This window comes from Pinus tabuliformis, chromosome 4_2, assembly GCF_031772625.1.
Source record: "Pinus tabuliformis cultivar Carrire ecotype Pingquan chromosome 4_2, CPIR1, whole genome shotgun sequence".
NCBI lineage: Eukaryota > Viridiplantae > Streptophyta > Pinopsida > Pinales > Pinaceae > Pinus > Pinus tabuliformis.
The window spans coordinates 790,461,004-790,469,882 of NC_142304.1; positions in this window are offsets into that span (position 1 = coordinate 790,461,004).

The window sequence follows — 8,879 nt, forward strand, 5'->3', positions numbered from 1 at the left end:
AATCTATATAACAAGTTGGTTTTGAATAGTTTTGAAGCAAAATTGCATCACAAATTGAGTAAAGATGAAATGAATAAAATTATAGAATTATACCATTTATTTTGTAAAACATCTTTCAACCTCATAATTTCTGGTCTAAAAGAAAATAAATTTTAGGACATTCTAGTGAAAGAAAAACTATACAATAAATTACAAATTGAAAGAACTATACAATAAATTAAAAATTGAAACAACTTGTTTAATAGAAGAAAAGAGTTCAGGTAGAATAATTGAGCATAAATATAAGTTAATTCATGTTAAATTTATCTTTGATGACCATACATATTAATAATAAAATTCCAAGTTTAAAATGGTAAAATATTTATAAATGAAGGCCTTATTCCATAAGACCAACCTAGATTAAGAAATCAAGTTCAAAAGGTAAAGAAGCCATGGAAGAAGGAAATTGTAAAGAATTTGCAATATAAAAGATATTATTAGGGATACAAACCAAAAATATAACAATAAATAATAATTTGGGGCTCTCCATATCCTCTATTGGAATTGTCATGGCTTTCCATGGAGTAAAGGACCTATATTAAATTGGATCTTGAGTGAAATCGATATTATAGTAATTGTTTAAACTTAGGAGCATAAAGAACTTGAAGTACCTAGCATGGAATGATTTGAAAATGAGATCTTAGATTATTATTAAGGTATTACAGACTCACGTGCAAGATTTTCCTATATTACTTAGTGCAACGGATCGAAAAGATTACGAATAATATAGACAATGAGCGGTTAGAGAAACATAACACACACACACACATAACACATCAAATAATCAAGGAGTTCACCCAAAACTCTTGGGCTACGTCTCCTAGTCCAGTTTTCAGTGGTGACCTCTCTCTTATGTCTTCAAGAGTAGAGTTTTTACAAATGTGAGCTCAAATTGAGTCTCAACACAACATGAACAAAAAACAGGGTTTTGCTTGAATCCCCAAGTCTTTCTAAGTACACAGACTCTCCCTCTCACTCTGTCTTTGTTTTCTCTCTCTCTCAGCACTGCCTCCCTTTGTCTCTGACACTGAGTGGCTTTTAAGCCTATCGACGATTGTCTGTTCATTTTCCCTTTTGGGCTCTCTGGCTCCCAGCCTCTATCCACTCAAATCCCCTCTGAGCGTTAACCAATCATGGTGTAATGTCTTCAGGTATGGTGGCCACCTGTTTTTAAACGAAAGGGACCATCGGCGCGTTTGAAATCTCAAAACAATTGTTTCTCTGTTTACATAGAGAAATACACAGAAACACTGAAAAATTTTCCAAAACGCCTTTTATCGGGCTTGAAATATTATTGAATCCACCCTAAACTCCATCGGGTTTGCCTTTATATCACTATCGCAAGTCGCTAGTTGTGGGTTCCTTTGTATTTGGGTTTATAATGAAAAACCCCAAATACACAGGAAAACCCAACAAATTGCTCCATATCGAACTTCAAAATATATCATATCGCATTCATAAACCCTTTCGGGTCCAGTTATATCGCATGTTACATATCCCTTTTAACTTCTGATCACCAATTGTGCAGATCGGCCTTATCAGTTATCGGTGCATCACTATCGCATGGTCGCTGGCCTTCTTGGCATCACCCCTTACAAAGCTGCGATGCAATATTGTGATGCGATATATCACAATCGCATATTGCCAATCCTTCAAACCGTGGGCTAAGTCCTTCTATGTATGCATATGAGCGATGTGATATTCTACGAGTAGATCTAGACCATTGATCTACGCACTTGATCAACAGTCGTTGTTTAATCACGCTTGATCGATAGTCCTTGTTTAATCACGCTTGATCGTTATCGCGATTTCCATAAGGCCGCTTCTGATTAACTATGCTTGCCACCTCTGATTGTGATATGCCGATTAGATTTGGACCATTGATCGACCAAATCCGACGGCTCCTGTGTGATGTTGCTTAAGCCTCCGATAGACTCTGTTTTCGCTATTTCTTCATGTTTTTCCCATCCGATAGTGTTTTCCGCCATTCTTGAAGGTTTATCCTTTGCGATAGTGTTTAAGTATTGAAAGACTTAGAGGTTTTTAGGATTCATTTTGGATCATGGAAGGTTTGTATGATGGTTAGTATGGAACAAGTGATCCTACTACCACTAAGGGATTGGAGGCATATCTTATTACATCAATAGGAACATTTAGCCTCACATTAGAATTCATAAAAAAAGATCCCTTCAATAAGTGCATTTGAATGGAAATAATTGATATTAATGTTAAGAAGATTTATATAGAAATATGTCATTTTTTGCTAATTAATTCAACATGTTTTAGAAAATAGAAAAAAATACTATAGATAAAAATTGTCCTTACAATAGCTTAGAACATGATATTCATAGTAATTTGAAAAATGAAGGAAATATTCTCTTTCTAGGAGACTTTAATAACTACTCCAGTTATTATTTTAAGAAAGAAATGATTGTGGCTCTCATCCTTTATGGCTATATTAGGACCTGGTTTTATCTAGCAAGTATAAAAGAAAATATCAAGAGTTGGTTGAAATTTTTGTTGAAACTAAGCTAATCGAGATTTTTAGTTCTTAAGATGTAATTATTTGCAATGGTCCTTTAAAGTGGCCAAAATCCAACTAGATGACTTGTATTCATGGGCTTTGTCATACTGTTTTGGATTATGTGACATCTAATATGATATTTATGTATATAATAAAATAGTAAATTGAATGTTTTAAATGAATATAAACTCAATTTTGATAATTGAAATTTAACCCTAACTTTAAACTTTGTTATCCATAAAATACCTATGGAAGATAATTAGTATAATAAAAAAAACTTAATTTTAACAAAAATCAAGATGATATATTTTTTCAAAGGATTTAGATAATAAATTAAATCTCATACTAAATAATGAAAATATCAAAGACATTAATTTTACAACCACCCTTTCTATTTCCATTAACATGTTATTTATCAAGGTGTTGAGTAAAAAAGAAAATAGAATGATAAACCCTTGCTATGATAAAGAGTGTAAGATTGCTAGAAAAATTACTAGTGATTATTCTAAATAGTCCTTAAATTCCAACAACATAAATTGATACAAAGTCCTAATTACTAGCAATTGTCCCATAAGGTACAAAGAGAGGCCGATAGGATTATTAAATTAGAATTGTTGAATTTCTCCAGAAGAGATGTTGGTTCAAGCGGATTATTAAATTAGAATTGTTGAATTTCTCCAGAAGAGATGTTGGTTCAAGCCTAACGGATGAGCAATTTGAGCTCGCTAAAGGCCTTCTAATTGTTTTTTATTATTGTAAAATTATATTGATAATTCATTGGTTTTACTTTCAAAATCTTGAAGGAATTTGAAGAGTAGGTATAGAATTGCTTTGTGGGATTTGATCCCAAGTGTTGAGTTGATTGCTTTAACTTGCTTGGAATAGCAACCTTGAGTGCTTTGATAATTGTACGTCTGTTGGGCGCTGGTGATTGTATCGTCTCCCCCTGCATTTTGATTATTATTTAGAGAGCTGAAGAGCGCTGGTGATTGTATCGTCTCCCCCTGCATTTTGATTATTATTTAGAGAGCTGAAGAACGTTCCACTTGAGTCAACAATGGATACATTTTTATTAAGTGTATTTGAAACATTTATTACAACCATAGGAGAATTGAAATCTAAATATAAAGTGAAGAAGTCATCAACTTCAGAGGATAATTCTATTCCTGTGGCTGCCTCTACAATAACCTTACTATTGGTTGCTATCGTTTGGTTCACAATCTCTTGCTCTCCAAGTGCTTGAAAAGTCATTAAATTATCATACGTGAACTCTTGCAAAGTATTAGTAATGAGCTTGCCATGAGAGGATTCTACTCAGCCAGAGGAAGAGATCCCGCTATTGCCAAATGCACTATCAACACGAGGCATTGGCATCAACTTATTCAAAGGATGTTCAAAGCTCTGCAATCCACATGATGTAGAGAAGTAACAACCTGCGACGGCAAATGCAACAACCAATATTACATTAGAGGCTCTATAGCCAACATTCAGCTACACTTTCATGTGCCAGATAGCTAAAAAACAGATAAGCTCTAATTTAGCAGTCCTATATTACCTCGGGAAAATGGAGCAAAAGATTTTCCACATCCTTCTTTCAAGACATTTGGCTCATCAAATAATACAAGGTAATCATCAGCTGCAGCACCCCAGAAGAAAGGCAATGAATCATCAGCATCCTAGCAAAACAAATAGTTATTGGTCAAAAGTCAAGAAACCCACAATTTCAAGGAATGCTTAATATTTTATATGGGAACAAAATATGTCCAAATAAATACTCAGGGCACCATTCTGTTATTGGGAAATTGGAAGTGCAGCCTATGATAGATCATATGAGCAGAATTTTTGGGATGACAGGCGCCAGTAACCCATCTGAAAATAAATAACTAATCTTCCCCTTCCCTCTCCCAAAACAAATAATTAGAGAAACGCTATGGGAAGATAACTTAAATTTATTTCAACAAAGTATGAATCTCGGAAAATATTGGGAAATTGCTTTAGGGATAAAATTTGCAAGGAAGGAGTTGGTTAGCAAATGAATAATGTGATTTTATGGCTTAAAGTAGATTGAATTTTTGTCTGTCTGTACCATCGTGGAAGCACCCAGCTCTTCCAGATTATCCAGCCTGATCCACTCAGTCCGGGCCATTCCTCGGAGAACAATCTCAGTGATTGACGACGATCACACTAGCTTTTATATCTATATCTACTTTAAAATGTCTATACCTATTTATATTATTTTTAGGGTTTATGGTTTATGCTTTATCTGTATACTTTTGGTATGCTAGCAGTACCCTTTTATATATTCGTCATGTGTAGACATTAATAAAATTTCTTTCGTCTTCATTCTTCTAGATGAGCAACAATCACGTGTCATTCTTTCATGCTCTGAGCATTTTGTGACAAACAAATCAGGCTAAATCTTTTGTATGTCTGGTGTTTTGAATTTGCAAATAGTACTTATTGCGGTCATGTCCATTTCCTTCATTATTTTAGCATGTAGTTTATTTCCATATGGAGTATAGGGCTTTGGATGGGATCATTAAACATCAGAGTGGAAAAAGAAAATGTTTCCAAACCTTTCTAAAATATTCAGTTTTCCTTTCATGTTTTTCCAACATTGTAACTCTTTGCTATATCAATGTGACTTGAAATAGTGGGAAGCAACTCAAAGTTTTAAGTGATCCTCTGTAACAAAATACTAAGGTTGATGTAATGGAATTTTCCCTTTCTCCATTTTCAACAAGACATATGTTCTCAGTGAATCTCTTTTGGCTTATTAAGAGTTTCTGCATGTCCTTTCTGCTTCAATGTCTGCACCAGAATCTTCCCTTACTCCATTCACACCCAAAATATTAAAGTTGATGTAATAGAATCTTCCCTTTTTCCATTATCAATATCACATGTGTTCAGTGGATCTCTTTGGGTTATTAAGAGTTTCTTTGTGTCCTGTGTCTGTGGGTATCCATTCCCACACCCAGAGTTTCTTTGTATCCTTCTGTGTTTGTGGGTATCCAGCCCACACCCCAACACAACTTGTGTGTTCCGTGCATCTATTTGGTTTATGTAGAGTTTCTTTGTGTCCTTCTGTGTTTGTGGGTATAAAGCCCCACACCCCAATGACTTCTATTTTTGTGGGTATCCAACCCCGTACCCCCAGTGGATCTCTTTGGCTTATTAAGAGTTTCTCTGCGTTCTGTGTTTGTTTGCATTTATAAAAAAAAAAAAAGGAGGACACTCAGATAACGAGAACCATTTGTTTCTTGAAAGAAGAGAAAAGCACTTGATGCAAAATTTGTCTACTCGATAATTCTCATTAAAAGTGCCATGAAACTAAACATTAACAAATTAACAGCTAATACGCTCATGGCAGACCAGCGGAGATATGTGGAAATTTAATTTTTAAACACCAGAAAGTCCCTTGGCAAATTACATGTGCATAGCTTCCTCCCTATCACGACTTGTGCCTCTCCTAATAAAAATCAATTATAACAAAATATGATACAAGAAGCGAAACAAGAGATTGGTATAAATTATGGTAAGAAATAAATTCCTTACAATGATAAGAAAGAGTAGTGAGACATAAGATATACATGAAGCCAAATAGTAAGATATAAATTCCTTACAATGATAAAAAAAAGTGCACATCATTGGCACAACGGAACAACAGAGAGAAGAAAGAGCAGAAGACTGTTCTATGATTTACCAATGGGCAATGACATTTTTTATCACTCCTAATAAAAAAACAATAAACAGACGCGACTAGTACATGAGAATAATAGAGTACAATTTTAATCTTGGTAAGATATAAATTACTTCCAATTATAAGAAAGAGTACATTCTTGGATATGATAGAACAACAAAGAAAAAACAGACGAAGAATGGTACATTGGTAACAAGACAAAAATCCCTCACAAGGAGAAGAAAAAGCACATTATGTAATGTGCATAACTTCCTCTGTATCACAACTTGTATCTCTCCTAATGAAAAAAATACAACCAAAACTACATTCATGAAACAAAACAAAAGGGACTGGTAATATGAGTAAGATACAAATTCCTTCCAAGGAGAAGACAGAATACATTCTTGCCATGATAGAACACAGTAGACAAAAGAAACAGAAGAAGATTGGTTAAAGAGAAGTACTTACAAGGAGAATAAAGAGTGAATAACCAATATGATTCCCAAATTATTACACGGACTCATTTCTGCTGTAGAGCACATTTTCTTTTTTCTATTATTTGAATAGATATACAGGGAATATGAAAAACCAGAGCTCAATACATATATAAATAATCTGAGTAATGACAGATCGCATGGTGAAATGTTTGCAGAGGCATCTCAAAATCAGCATGCAAGTGCAAATTTATTTTCAGCTTTAAACTAATACAATTTGAGTATACTAACAAACTTGGTTAACCCAAAATTTGCATAAGTACCAACAAACCCAAAATTCTCACAATACGGTTCTAAGGTCATCTGCTAAGGGTTCCCTTAAGGTTGGAGATTTATAGTGGAGTCCAACAAAATCCTGGCAGGCATCTATCACCTTCCGTCATGAATCGAGATGATGTTTATGAGCTCTCTTATCATCCAGAATTAGAATGTACAGATAAAGGTGATGGCTATGCCATGTCATAGACCATACTCTACATAGAGTTTGTCACAAATGTTGACTCCCATGGGGTTGCACAATCTTTACCAAGTAAGAACTCCAAACATCAACAACCTGCTCAGATACTTCGACTCATGACAGATCACATGATGAAATATTTGCAGAGGCATCTCAGAGTCAACACTGCTCAAAATCGGCGTTCTAGTGCAAAATTATTTTCAGCTTTAAAGTAGTACAATTTGGGTATGCTCACAAACTGGGGTTAACCTTTCTACTCAATTCTCCATTACCAAAAACCCCAAAATTCTCACAACACGGTTCAAATAAGGTCATCATCTTCTAAGGGTTTCCTTTAACAATAGAGATTTGTAGTAGACTCTAGAGTCCAACAAAGTCCTGGCAGACTATCTATCACCTTTTGTCATGAATCGAGATGATGTTTCTGAGCTCTCTTATCATCTAGAATCAGTTTGTAAAGATAATTGTGATGGCCATGCCATGTCACAGACCATAATCTACATATTGTTTGTCACTAATGTTAACTCTCAAGGAGTTGCACAATTTTTACCAAGTAAGAACTCCAGAGTCCAGACATCAACAATCTCCTAAGAACTAGATTGAACTCATATTATCCTTAATCATAAGGGAAGGAAATCTAGAACCATAGACCAGAATGTATTTGGTTGAATATAGAAGGAATGTCCAAGAGTCCAAGACCACTGAAACTTTTAGCCTCTTCCAGTACAATAATGAGAAATTGAGAAATAATTACCAGGTGCAAATCCAGTAGTCGTTGCAAAAGCTGGAAAGGTAATTATGTCCAAGAGTCCAAGACCACTGAAACTTTTAGCCTCTTCCAGTACAATAATGAGAAATTGAGAAATAATTACCAGGTGCAAATCCAGTAGTCATTGCAAAAGATGGAAAGGTAATTATTTTCGATCTTTTGTCTTTTCTTTATATTCCTGAGACCAGTACCATAGACCACTGAAACGTTTAGCCTCTTCCAGTACAATATTCAAGAAAAATCTTCTCTTAATCTCAATGTCAGCTATAAACAAAAGACAAAAGATCGAAAATAATTACCTTTCCAACTTTTGCAACGACTACTTGATCTGCACCTTGTGTAATAACAACTATCCTCTTGTGAGTTCCAGTTGCCTTTGGCAGTGCTCCATCTTTAGGGCTATTTCTTCAACATTGTCAGTCTAGAAAATGCATAAGATTTAGTAAAATCTAGTCCATTCAAGTTTAGAAGTATATTGGTCAGAAATTAAGATCACATAATTTACCTCCCACCCTTCGCCTTTGCAAAAGTCCTTGCTTCAGTCTCATCTCCAAAAACATAATCCATATACCTGAGGTAAAATTGCCAGATATCATGAAACATTTCAAATAGTATAATAACTATAAGTTATAACAGAGGGAATTCGGATATCATAGAAGAAAGAAGCCAAATCAACTTGGTATGAAAATAGAAATGTTTTAAGTTCTATCTACATAATCATCTGCTATCTAGATATCAAACTAAAACAATGCAAGGAAGTAGGTCTTACGGAAAAAATTTCATCCTGCCTCAGTAAAACATTCACAGATATAAGGAGATGCAAGATTCATCATAAATATCTGCACGACATGAAATACAAGACCTTGGCATGGACATTGTTAGTTTGCCAAATAACCAATAACACAATAACCCCTCTG